Here is a 14,663-nt window from a genome sequence, read left to right on the forward strand (position 1 = left end):
CGACTTAACTTCTGAGGTCATCAGTCGCCTAGAACTTAGAACTAATTAAACCTAACTAACCTAAGGACATCACACACATCCATGCCCGAGGCAGGATTCGAACCTGCGACCGTAGCGGTCACGCGGTTCCAGACTGAAGCGCCTTTAACAGCACGGCCACACCGGCCGGCCCACTCAAGTACGTTGCAATTGCTGTGTCTTTCAGTGAGCAAGTTAAAACCACGTCAAACACGAAAACACATTAAAGTAATCATTTCCAGCTTTACAAGCTATGTCAAGGAAATGAAACCCTAACTTGGCACGCACACTAATTCACACAGCAAATTTTCTTTCCTGGACATGAGCGAATTGCTGTAAAAGCTTTGAGTTTAACCTGGCTGAAAATTGCACATACTTTGTGATATCTGCGCACGAACTGTATCACCTGTCCAGGGAACAGTATGTTAGATGGAGGAGAGAAAGATATGATTTACATCTCAGACCGTCGCATTATTCTAGTCACAGAACGGATTCTCGCTAATGTTAATTCTACGCAGATGTGAGGCGAATCACTCATGATATAATCACATTCTGCAAATGGTTATTCTGGTCAGCTACTTTTGAACTAGTAGCTTGCATTCCCCAGCATTGCCTCCCCTGACGAGCACTTACTCTAACACACATCACGGGAACGACTGAAGTAGATGAGGAACGACAGTGTCATCTTTTTGAGTTTTTGATGCTTAAAGTGTCCGAGACAAAGCCTCTCGACCACGAGTGAACTTGGTAGCACTTCGTGCGACACGCTATCGCGACACACCAGCGAGAAACTAATTTGCACAATCGTAAATAATATTACAGCACCACTGTGGATAATGATGTTTTTGAATACTAAATGCCTTCTTTATTATGTGTCGGTGTTTCCTGATGCGAGACTGGAGCTACGTCTTTATGCATGAAATCGTTTACCAACAATTTGTAGCTACGGTTTATGACAGAAAACAGTTTTCACGTCCAAGACGAATTGCTAAGATATACAACGTGAATATTGTCATAAAATATTAACGGATGAATATTAATAAATCTGTGAGTAACTGTTGAAAAATATCTTTGGTAAACGATGGATACCCGTAAATCTCAGAAAATCACCAATAAAGTAATAAACTACAAAGTAATAATGAACGCTATGGAGGTCATTTATTTATGTAGTTAACTTGGCAAGATAAGGACCGTCAGGTCGCCTCAAACTTCTAACCAGGCATACTACATATTTTGCGTTATATTCAATAAGACAAGTGGAAGTTACATCTAGCATGTAACATCACAAAGCATAATTACTATAGAGCAGAATGAGGAGAGACAAATAAGCATAGTATACATTAGTTCATGAGTAGAACAGAGACAAGATACAGGGAGGTAGTTTTATGCTATGAGTGGTAGAAGCAAGTGGCGTAAGTGATTGGGAAATGAAAAGGGCAAGAAGCGCCTATGAGACCGGGGAGCATTTTGGATGGAGGGAAAACTGGTCACAGGCGCTAATTTCTTGCGGAACCGTTACGATGGTAACAGAAGGGAGAGGAAGCGTTTCAGTTGCTTCTTAAAAACAGCAGTGCATTTAATCGAGTGCAGGGTAGCTTCTTCAATAGGTGGACGGCAGCATCAAAGGAGGAATATGTGAATGTTTCTGTTTTATTGATGAACATAGCTGGGATACTGGGTAGGTAAGGCGTGTTTAAATTATAGTGAGATGACAGGTAGATGACAGGCCGAGTTCAAGTCTAAGCCCCACCATGCGGCTTTGATCTCCCGCGAGCATAAAAATTCACAATATACGGTATGATCCTTCGAAGATATATGAAGGGCTTATTTCAATAGTGGTACAAGTCCATTACCCTCACTTTTCAGTCTATAATGCTTCTGAAATTAATGATCCAAACAAGCAGAAAGAAAGGTTCATCTCTAGCAAGAAGCCATATGCTTGAATATTTCCGGTATGTCAACTGTAGATTTTTCAGCGCTCATTTTACTTTAGGACTCTGTATCTCAAAATGAACAAAATGGACTTGTACCACTATTCAAATAAGCCCTTCATATCGAAGCCATTTTTCGATACATGAGGGAAACTGTGTCCTTGTTTTATGTCCCACTGTTGACGAAATACATTGAAAACGTCATTTTCGAGATATGTAACATTGGATTCCACAGAATATGTTACAAAATATCTGGTTTCCACTGCTAGATAGTCGTGAATTCTGTGTGAAGGCTCGCAGCTGAAGGAAACAGCACGCTTCCGAAGAAAGCAGGTTTTCAACCTTCTTTTTTAAGATGTCAGTGTCGCTAGTGCAAACGCTGATGTAAAGGCGGTTCTGTTCTCTAGGGAACTAATTAACTGCTATCGCCTTGGACACACACTTGGGTCAAGCTAATTAGGGAGTTACATGAGGCTGGACTCCCAAATGCGCTATTAAGATAAGGTTCAATGCGATGTCCTTAAAACTAAGCGAAAGTTAACTGCAAAGTGCTGCTATAACAGTCCCAGCAGTTCGCACACGATACAGATCTATAAAATATCGGCGGAGGAACGAAAGTAAATTACAAACAAGAAACAATACTCATCGTTGGGCGACGCGTGCTTTGAGTCACTATATAAAAAAAAGAAGAGTTGACTTGTACGTCCAAAATAAACTCTGTTGTAGGTCGAATCTGAATGACTCGGTAACTGGTCGTTCAAATACGAAACAATATTCGCACTGCTGTTATTCCTGAAGCAAAATGTCACAGACGATATCTGATAAGACATTCCTGGTGCTCCTCTGTATTTTCAGTAAAAATTCAGAAATTTTCTTTTGCGTTACGAACCAAGCGAGGGTGCGCAGCAGTTTATGCTTTCTGGAGGATCGGAATTCATATCCCCTCATGACCATTATGATTCTGGTTCCAGTGGTTGCGCTGATTCAAATAAGGTGACTTGTGTGATGGTTCCTTTATCAAGCCCAACGCTTTTGTTCATCGCGACAACCGTTTCGGCCACGATCGACGTGGTTTCATGATCCTCACTCTTCTGCGTCAGACTGAATTGTTGAGTACTTCTCACATCACGAAGTATATTTCCCACTCATAAAGACAGCATGATTAACAAACAAAAAACCAAAAGTCATGCGATTTTGCGATTTCTATGTTTATTTTATGTTTATTTTATTTATTTATACATTTAAGATGATCAGATTATGGCATTCAGACCTTTCATCGGACCAGGTTGAGGTAAAACTCCGCGATTCTTTCTATAGAAAGTAACGGACGTTACGGAATGTGCAATGATCGAAACGATCAAGACAGATTATTTCCTTTAACAATCCGGTTGCTTCTGTGACTTCAATCGTTTGTTTTACACTTAAAAGTATATTCTAGACGTGCAGGATTACCTTTATGCTGGCATGGCTCTATTACATAAAAAAATCGGTATAATAATATGTAGTGATGGATGATTTTGGGACGTAGTTACGAAAGTATGGTGCGGTTTTAACTAGAAGTGAATTCTTAGTTACAATTCACGCTAAATACTTATACACTGGAGAAAAATTGCAATTCCTGTTTTAATGAGAGATCATTTTGCCACTGTAAGACATAACTGAAGCTTAGTGTACCGGCTTGAACATATACATAGTTCTATCGCTTATCGCAAGCAACAAATTGGTTGGTTCAAATGGCCCTGAGCAGTATGGGACTCAACATCTGAGGTTATCAGTCCCCTAGAACTTAGAACTACTTTAACTAACCTAAGGACATCACACACATCCATGTCCGACGAGGCAGGATTCGAACCTGTGACCGTAACGGTCGCGCGGGTCCAGACTGAAGCCCACACCGGCCGGCAAGAAATTAGTTGATTTATAATCCTCCAAACTACACACTTTTAAGTAGAATTCAAATTATTTCAAACAATACAACATTGATATAGGTATTTCATCATCCAATATAATTGTAATACCAAGTAAGCACGCGAATGCAAGTTTCTATATTGATTTTAACGTTAGTAGGCTTGTGGGGAAAACGTTTTAAAGTTACTGAAGATAAACGACATGCCCGAAACCTGTTTAGTGACATTAATTCATCGGAAACAAGGAACTCTCATTATCATGCCACATCCAGATATTACTTTAAGTTATCCTTATGGAAACCATCAAACGACCACAAGCTTCTGAAACGACATTATTTTTGAATAAATTAGTTGATATCTACATACTTTGCCACTCTTCCCTCTATAATGCGATAGATGTGTGTGTTAGCAGTTACCATGCTGTACTTCATATGCTCTTGTAGAATTCCATTAAAGATCTGCTGTATTAATAAAAAAATGGTTCAAATGGCTCTGAGCACTATGGGACTCAACTGCTGTGATCATAAGTCCCCTAGAACTTAGAACTACTTAAACCTAACTAACCTAAGGACATCACACACATCCAAGCCCGAGGCAGGATTCGAACCTGCGACCATAGCGGTCGTGCGGTTCCAGACTGTAGCGCCTTTAACCGCTCGGCCACTCCGGCCGGCAGCTGTGTTAATAACGTACGCTGCTAGGTATGTGGGTGTATTCCGAAACTGCAACAAAAAATATTTAAAAATAGAGTTTTTCCTTTGGAGTATTCATGCCAAGCTACTAGTATGTGCTTAACGGGAGTCGAGTCTCGATTTCTTTGTTTCGTTGGCAATGCTGTCACATACATATCCGACCGTTTTATTCTTAAGGTTTTCTCCTCTAATAACAACAATAATTTTGTTTAATTAACAGCAGAGGGCCTGACTGGGTTATTTGCAGTGTCAGGGAATCACGCAGCAGGGTGCCCACTAAAGCTCACCACTGATCTGCTCCTCGTTGTGTGTGACGAAATGGTGTCGTCACAGTCAGCGATTAATATGAGGAAATCCACGAAAATCAGAGCGGGCGAAGTCCGAGCTGTATGGTGGATGGCTAAACGCTTCCCATAGAAAACATGGCAGAAGCGTCTTTGTTGCAGGCGCAGCGTGCGGACTGGCAATATGTTGAAGGACAATGCCCGATAACATTCCTCTTCATTTGTTCTGAACTGCCCTTCTTCGTAAATGAGTTTCTCGTATCGCCTGATCCACTCGCTGAACAAGATCGTTCTTTGACGGTAGCTTCCTTCCGTGAGCGTTTGCATTATGGACGTCTGTACATTTCGGAAGTTCCTGCACCACTCCTGCACTTTGCTGTCACTCATGGACAGCTACGTCATGTGGGCTGCATGAAATCAGGCGGAACCCCTCAGTATGAAGAAATCGGATGACAGCACGCTCCTTACCACTTTTCTGGGGACACTAAATGTTCTAGGCCTCTTTACGTTTTCACTGTCTGCCCAGAACTGGGAAGAGTGCGACGTGACGCGATTGATGGGCACACTGCGCAAAGCTTCATCGGATTTTAATTTCGCTACTGATTGAACCGAGTGTGTGCGTGTGTGTGCTTTCAGTTTTTCATACATATACATCTTTTAAAGAAAAAAGTCTCATACTAAGTCTGCTATATCACTGTACTACTCTTCCCTACTCCTCTTTCCAAGCACTAAAGAATGCCGTTAATTAATTTAAGTACATCAACCTGGGAAGTTTCATAAATTATCTGAAATACGAGAGCGTTAACTGCGTGACGGATTGGGGAGGGGGGGGGGCGGGGGTAAATATTATTGAACTTCCTGACTGCAAAGTTTTTCTTTCTTTGAGCACGTTGGCACCTTTTCTTCACAAACTTGTAATGTTGTGTCTAGTTAGGTGATTGTAAGTATGGTGAAGAGAGTATGTTGTCACAGTTGGGTGGTTGTCGACAAACAAGGAAGAGGCTGAAACTCGATATTGGCACATAAACTACTTCCTTACACCAGCACCAACGGGGCAACCAACCATAATGACCTAACCAATAGTTGAATCACTGTTGATCTCTGGCAGCCGAAAGCGAGGTCGATATCCTGCGGTGTCCACCATCAACAACTCCTCCGGCGGCCAGTTAGAGGTGGTAGCAAGATGTCGCATGGGTCTGGCCACTGACGTCAAGCTGGAGATAAAACACGGCCAGTGGGCCACTGCAAGACCGAATCGTGCTGTGGAATACTCACTACCTCACTTACACTGCACTCGTGTGACCTGGCTGTTCACCGGATTTCAACTGGACTTCGTTTTGGCTTGACCATTGAATATCTGAACTATTCTCTTGCTGGGTTCTACCATTCATGACGACCCAGCAAAGACTGGAATTTTCGACTGTGAAGTGATTATCCAGTATGTCCTTCCTGTGTAATAAAATGGGCGTAGCAAGTGTCACATGTGCTCACATCAACGAACACTAGATGGAGATCTGGAGTTACATTCAAGACCTAGGCGTTGAGTGTCGTGATTAATAAGCTGCTCACCATCGTCTCTTCTCCCATTGCCGGCAAAATTTGGACTACGAAAATGGGTGTGTGAGCAGCGTCGACAACGGAGGAGGGCATGTTTGCCGTGTTATGACTTAACTGACTCGCACAGGATAGTGCGGTTTACGTGAGAATGGAAGCTGCGGTAACACATATGGAACTCAATATTAATTTCTGTAGCTACCGCGTAGTCCTGACGCTGACGCGGAAACTACCGGCGTCCTGCTTCTTCCCCGCCTTGGTGAGTTTAATCTCCGTTCCTCCAGGGTGAGCCTAGTGCATACTCGCACGACGGAAGTACAAACTGCTAGGTGGCGCCTCCCAGCCGCGTCTCCGTAGTGCTTCGCGGCGCCGCCGTCGCAGCAGGTTGTGCCGTGCTGTGCTGTGCTGTGCTGTGCTGTGCTGTGCTGTGCTGCGTTGCCCTCGCAGCCACGCCCAAGGCACCAGGTTAACGACCGGCGTACACAGTGGCTCACCACAGCCCGGCGCCTCCTTTAATCCAGTGACAGTCTTCCTCTACTGGACAAAATGTAGTTTCATCGTAAATAATTGGACGCTTCCGTAAACCTGTATTTTCGCTAACACTCTACGTAAGTATGCTGGAACCTCGTCCGTCCGGCCTTCATTGATATTGCCGGTTCACTTGTATCGTTTTACTTTTCTGAACGACGACGACCACCAATAACTTTAAATTCAGCCACACACAGAGCCTACCGCGGTATCAGCTAAGAAGGTTGTGTAAAATGTAAACTTTCACGGTCGGAAATGTCACAATTGATAAAATGTTACGGGCTATTATGCCACAGTCTAAAGGATTTCACCTTAAAACCCGACATTTCGCCCCCATCTGGAGAGGACATTTTCAAGGGGGATCGTAACTTTGTTGAGCGTCCGATTCGCATTCTAGCAAAATTTCCCTTTCGTGAGTTTCCGCGCAGTGGTGTGACGTCACATGTTTTGAAATTGCAAACGCTATTGCCCGTTGTCGACTGCCGTAGTCCGTGGAAGATGATGTTTATCTTTCTTCCACCAGAGGATGACAGCAACAGCGGACGACGGCAGTCGACAACGGCCAGTTGTACTCGCGTATTCAAAACATGTGACGTCACCCCACAGCGCGGAAGCGGAATTTTGTTGTAGTCAGAAGCGACTCAGGGTGTGAACCTGACATTCAACAAAGCTACGAGCCCCCTCTGCAGAGGGGATGAAAGGTCGGCTTTTAAAATGGAATCCATTCGACCACGGCATAATAGCCCGGAACATTTTATTAATTGTAACAACGTAGTACTGAGTTGTGCAGAACTGTATTGCTCCCGTTTGCTGCGAGCATAAAATGACTAAGAGAAAGAAGACGCTAGTGCCCATAAGCAAGAAAGATGTATTGTGTACGAATGATAAATGAGAACTTTTGAATAACATGGCTGATGAATTTCGCGTTGGAATTTCAACCTTGCTACACTGGGAGAATAATCAATGACCAGCTGTCTCCGAGTCCACCCACGCAGTTTGCACACTGAATAATGAAACTGGTGGCAACATCGACTCGCTGGAGATGGTTGAAGCTTTTGCAAAAATTAGAGGATGCTCATACATAGGCGTTAATGACTGAAATAACAGATAGCTAAACGACAACGACGCTGTGTACTGTATGATTTCTGAAGACGAAATTATCGCCGTTTGCTAATCTGTAGACGATGAAGATTATGGCAACGGATTGGAACTGATGCTCAATGTTGAGACATTATCACACACGGGCAACAACGCAGCTAGGCAAAATTACCATTTAACTTGACCGCCAGACGGAAAAAAAAAACATCGTCCGAGATAATTCCGGTGAAAAGCCAATGTGATTGTGCTAAAAACAAATGACGTAATAACCTAACTCAGGGGCAACTTAGTGACTATTGCGGTATATAAAACTCACTTTGTTTTTCTGAATATCTTCTCAAAATTTAGGTGGAAATAAAGTGTAATTGTGTTTTTGTAGAAATAAATGTAAGACGTATTTCTATGATATTTAGGAATGTCATTCTTTTCTGAGTTGCCAGATTATCAGAGTTTTCGACAATGTGAATGACCTATGGCCCCAGTTAGTCGGAATAAACGAAGGTCCACTGTACATGATCCTATCGCCACTTCCAGCAGCGAAGTACGAGTATTTACGTAGAGCCCCACACGGAAGCCGATACTCGTAGAATACTGTGAAGTAGATCCCGGTAATACGGTGTCAATTACTGTGGTATTGCACCTTATCAATCCGAATACTTCGCTAAAAGGTACAGAATGTGTGCTACGTTCTTGACGAACATTGCGGGATTATATTATTAGGCAGGTTTAACGTGACAACTTCGGCAGATGAAAACAGCAATCCGGAAGCCGTTTTTTGCTGGCGTTTTTTTACGTGTTACGCCAGTAGTTGTAACCACTGGTGACCGTAAACCAGCTGTTCCGATTCCGTTTGCATGATGAACAATTTTAAGGGAGTATGATTTCCTTGTGGAAGTCTGTACACAAAGTGGAGCAGCAGCAGGAAATGACGGAGACTGGTCAAATAGAGATGTTTAAAAATCTTATCCACGCGAATTACAGCTTTATATATTATTTTTTGTAGTCAAAAAAATAATGTGTCTTGTCAAAAAAATGTGGGTGGGTAAAGATTATTGCACCATTTCTATTCCTCCGAACAGAATTATCAAATGTTTCACTAGCAGTTGATTGTCTAAGAGATTCTTTGCCACTAAAAGAGAGAATAGGTATAGAAATTTACACATAAACCAACAGTGCAGGTTTTATATATGGTTGCTTGCCATCAATTTGATTTTTATACTTCAGCAAATATTTTCTATCTAATAAAAGGAAAAGGAGCTTGGCTTCAATTAAACAAAGGACTCTAATAACTTCCTGCTCACTTTAATGCTGTTCTTTCACTTCATTAAAAATTACTTTGTCCACACAGGCCAAGAAAATCACACACAGGGACGTAAAATTCCACTAGACTAAAGGTAAATGTGGCAGAGCGAAAAACAATGTCGAAAGGCGAAATCTGGCAGCAAATCCTCATTTCCATAATCGATATCAGAATGTTTACCTGACCAACCAGAAGCGGCATTGGGAGAACAGTTACTTATAACCAGATTTGGGGCCCACTCAATTTAATTAATACAGAGATCCGGCAAGTGAGGTCATCATGTGTAAATGGTATTAACTTTGACCACAATGCGATCGATTCGACTTGCCAGGAGCCGATTTAAATCCAACGCATCGAAACAACAACAGACTGGACCAACTCAAATACAAGCTACAACGATAAAAAGTTGATTAGTAAAATCAGGTCAGTGCTCTGACCTTTTAATTGCTCTTATTACCGCCAGAGACATAAATAAACCTGCGTATACGTGAAGCCTTTAACACGATGAATCGAAGTTAAGCAAACAACGTTACAAGCGAAAGCGCGCCCTGCGACTCCTCGAGGTAAACGGCAGTAAATTACGCTTGTTTGCCTCCTGCGCAACCTGCATGTGATAAAAAAACGTGTGCGCAAACAGCCCGGAAGCAATTCCATTCTTTTAGGTCACGGCGAACTACGTCACTGCCTAATTACCGGAACTCCTGTCCGCAAAAAAAAAAGTACTGTTATAGCAGGAAAGTCTCATCTCGAATCTCCTCAGTGAACACAGAGCTATAAATCAGGCATTCTAATTGCTAGAAAACAAACCCGATGACGTATCTCGAAGCCAAAACAATCTGCCCATCAGCGATGGTTTTGTTAATTTCAAGATTAAGATCTTTAAAATTTGGTTATATAGTTTTCGGTCGCGAACTTCCTTAAATTAACTCTTACACTTACTCCTCAGGAAGTTCGGCTGTCTACACATTTATAACAAGACGTGGAATCACCTCCTCGGATGATACATTGGTACTTCTTGTTGTATTAATTAAAAGGTGGAGAAATGGACAGCCGAATACGATCCCACTTACAGGATGTTTATAAATTATTTATACATAAGTAATCTTAATTGCGAAAAGGGGAGTGATAAGCAATATTAGCTGAGCAGTAAGAAGAAAGGAAGTAAGGAAGTTTGGGATTTAATGTTCCGACGATCACGCGGTCATTAATGCCTGAGCACAAATCCGAGATGAACTGAAATACAAAATCAAATCGATTGCGTCTTTTTCGAAGAGCAATTTCGGAATTTGTCTGAAATGATTTAGGGAAGATGTGAAAATATACATCATGGATGCACAGATACTTGAAAGCTTCGTGTGTCCAGATAGGATACCGCACCGCTGCTCCGTTGAAGTTACTACAGGAAGCAGTCTTTAGTATCCGAAAATGAATCGGATTGGTCCCCTTGTAACTGGCTGGGTTAGTCCGGAAGTGAAGGGAGGGAATGGTATACCACCTCCAATGCGATGGTTCCTAATAATTTACTGTGGTGTTCAAACCAACCTGGACAGTTTTATCTTACCAATGACACGAAGTTTGAGTCAAACTTCGAGGTGTACTAAGATACCGTAATGGTTAAGCCGGAGAGCCAGGTCCTAATCCTCGTTATATTTATCCACTCCATATCCGCGCCGTGCGAGGTTTTTCAAGGTATCTAAATGCAGAAAACGTACACGCCGTACACCGTTGACTCACACGTGTCTCGCACCTTGACAGTTTCGCTGAAGAGGACTCTTTAATAACTTCAAACGAGAGAGGATGTACCAGAGGAAAGTATGTAAAAAGCTCATTATGACATTTAAACATGTGGAAAATATACGAGTATGCTATTAACTGGAGACAATTTATTACAAGTTAACAAGGGTTTTCTATTGAATATGCCAACAGATTTTCAACATTATAAAATTACATCAATTGTCAATTTTAGCTTTTTCATTGTTTTGCGTACTAACAGAAGAACTTGTCACCAACTTTGCTCGATGAGCAAGTGCTAGTAAAAGCACCCGGTTTTGGAAGCTCTTCGGCGGTCTCCTGCTTCAAGGCAGGAGATGTCACGAAACAGGAGGAACTAGTATCGGTATGGTAGCCTGCCTTAAATATAAAAACACTAGGCATGGTGAGAACATAACTTACTATTATCAGTGGATCGGGTTTGTCTTCCATTTTGTTGGTCCTGTGCTACGCTATGCTATTCAGCGTCAAACAAGTAAAACGTCCTTCGTCTGTTAGCCTTAGAGTATAAGAAAAAGGCAACGTATTGTATTGATCTTTGCAAGCAGAGCTGCACAATTGTAGCTACACCATACATTACGTAAGAAATTCATTTCAACAGAGGTCGTTAGTATGTTTTTATTAATTGTATCTGCTTAAAGTAGCCTTGCCGTGTCGATCTTCAGTATTTTACTATTAAGATGACAGAAGTTTAAAAAATAAGTTTGTATGAGCTTTTATATTTCCTTTAAGTTAATTATTAAGTCGATCACTTAACCACTATGAGCCTAGCGGATACACAATATTTTAGCTTTTGACGAATTCCAGTTGGTGTATAACTATATTTCATCAAGGCACTCCTAAAAAACAAATTAATTTTCAGTTCGAATGCGATGTAGCGATTTGGTAGCGGACAGTTACATGAACCAGTTATTGATATTTTGCCTAAGATTTGGTGCATCGTTTCACCTCTAACATATAAATAAATACATTGTAAACCGAGGGTTCTTGATGTATTTTAAAGGTGATTTACAAATATACTTGCTGGTTTTATTACATAAAAAATGTGAAAGTGCTACATCGGAAAGGGACTATGTTAGATTTTGGAATACAGACGGCGATACTTACACTACATGAAGCAAACTGAAGCTCCTGTTGTAAACAATCACTTCCGTTTGTACAGCTGTGAAGTCATATGGTGTCGTGTACTGCTGGAAGTTTGTTGGGTTATGACTCGCTCAAATATGTTGACTACAATTGATTACTTCTTCTGGATAACGTGGTATTTTACTTATTGTTTTGTGTAAGTCAGTTCTGATTCTGCAATTTCATTACAGTCCGACAATGGACTGTTGATGACTGGAAACATGTTGCCGGGATTTTAGCACTGGAGATAGCTATTTGTAGATAAAATTTGGCTATGGAAGAATAATAAAAAAACAACGGGACTGCAACAGATTGTTATATTCGTATCCTTCCTTATAATAAAACTTGTGCGTGTGACCTTTCGAGCTATTTGTGATACTGCATAAGTTCGTTTCGCGGTCTGAATAGGATGACAAGGAAACCAAAATGACACACGCTTCTAAGGTAGTTACCTGCGACTGATCCTCGAAATACACTGCTGGCCATTAAAATTGCTACATCACGAAGATGACGTGCTACTGTCGCGAAATTTAACCGACAGGCAGAAGATGCTGTGATACGCAAATGATTAGCTCTTCAGAGCATTCACACAAGGTTGGCGCCGGTGGCGACACCTACAACGTGCTGATATGAGGAAAGTTTCCAACCGACTTCTCATACACAAACAGCAGTTGATCGACGTTGCCTGGTGAAACGTCGTTGTGATGCCTCGTTTAAGGTGGAGTTTGATAAAGGTTGGATTGTAGCCTATCGCGATTGCGGTTTATCGTATCGCGACATTGCTGCTCGCGCTAGTCGAGATCCAATGACTGTTAGCAGATATATGGAATCGGTGGGTTCAGGAGGGTAATACGGAACGCTGTGCTGGATCCCAACGGCCTCGTATCACTAGCAGTCGAGATGACAGGCATCTTATCCGCATGGCTGTCACGGATCATGTAGCCACGTCTCGATCCCTGAGCCAACAGATGGGGACGTTTGCAAGACAACAACCATCTGCTCGAACAGTTCGACGACGTTTGCAGCAACATGGACTATCAGCTCTGAGACCATGGCTGCGGCTACCCTTGACGCTGCATCACAGACAGGGGCGCCTGCGATGGTGTAATCAACGACGAACCTGGGTGCACAAATGGAAAAACGTCATTTTTTCAGGTGAATCCAGGTTCTGTTTACAGCGTCATGATGGTCGCGTCCGTGTTTGGCGACATCGCGGTGAATGCACATTGGAAGCATGTATTCGTCATCGCCATACTGGCATATCACCCGGCGAGATGGTATGGGGTGCCATTGGGTTACATGTCTCTGTCACCTCTTGTTCGCATTGACGGAACTTTGAACAGTGGACGTTCCATTTCAGATGTGTTACGACCGGTGGCTCTACCCTTCATTCGATCCCTGCGAAACCCTACATTTCAGCAGGATTATGCACGACCGCATGTTGCAGGTCCTGTACGGGCCTTTCTGGATACAGAAAATGTTCGACTGCTGCCCTGGCCAGCACATTCTCCAGATCTCTCACCAACTGAAAACGTCTGGTCAATGGTGGCCGGCTCATCACAATACGCCAGTCACTACTCGTGATGACTTGTGGTATCGTGTTGAAGCTGCATGAGCAGCTGTACCTGTACACGCCATCGAAGGTCTGTTTGACTCAATGCCCAGGCGTATCAGGGCCGTTATTACAGTCAGAGGTGGTGGTTCTGGGTACTGTATTCTCAGTATCTATGCACCCAAATTGCGTGAAAATGTAATCATGTCAGTTCTAGTATAATATATTTGTCCAATGAATACCCGTTTATCATCTGCATTTCCTCTTGGTGCACCAATTTTAATGGCCAGTTGTGTATTTGTGATACTGCGTAAGTTTGTTGTGCGGTCTAAACAGGATGACAAGGAAACCAAAACGGCCGGCAGCTGTGGCCGAGCTGTTCCAGGCGCTTCAGTCCGGAACCGTGCTGCTGCTACGGTCGCAGGTTCGAATCCTGCCTCGAGCATGGATGTGTGTGATGTCCTTAGGTTTAAATAGTTTTAAGTCTAGGGGACTGATGACCTCAGAAGTTAAGTCTCATACTGCTTAGAGCCAAACCAAAATGACAGTCTTCTAAGGTAGTTACCTGCGACTGATCCTCGAAATAGGTTATTACTTTTTGCAGCTTTTCAGGTTCGCTCTGCTTCGCACTGCTACCTTCCCTACGACACTGTCATAACTTTCCCTGCTTCTGCGGCTCCCGTAATGGACTGGTGAGATACAAAAGCCGCTGTCGTCGACCTCCTCGGAGGGCTGCCGATGTATGCAAAGTCCCAGCAGTGAGGCGAGCGCCCTCCGCGGCAAGGCGAGGCGAGGCGCGCTCCCGGCCTCTTTTTTGTGCCGGCAGTCGTGTACTGTACCCCGGCTGGCTCCCCCTGGACCGCTGCCAGGCGAGCATCTGGCGAGCATGACGCCAAAGCCCCCT

General features: G+C 42.9%; 1 protein-coding gene across 4 annotated transcripts in view; it reads right to left on the bottom strand.

The window, feature by feature from the left end:
• LOC124596554 (pleckstrin homology-like domain family B member 1) overlaps nucleotides 1-14,663 on the bottom strand; it is a 1,048,367-nt gene that overhangs the window by 733,447 nt on the left and 300,257 nt on the right. The window lies entirely within an intron of this gene.

This window comes from Schistocerca americana, chromosome 2 (genome assembly GCF_021461395.2).
Source record: "Schistocerca americana isolate TAMUIC-IGC-003095 chromosome 2, iqSchAmer2.1, whole genome shotgun sequence".
Lineage (NCBI taxonomy): Eukaryota > Metazoa > Arthropoda > Insecta > Orthoptera > Acrididae > Schistocerca > Schistocerca americana.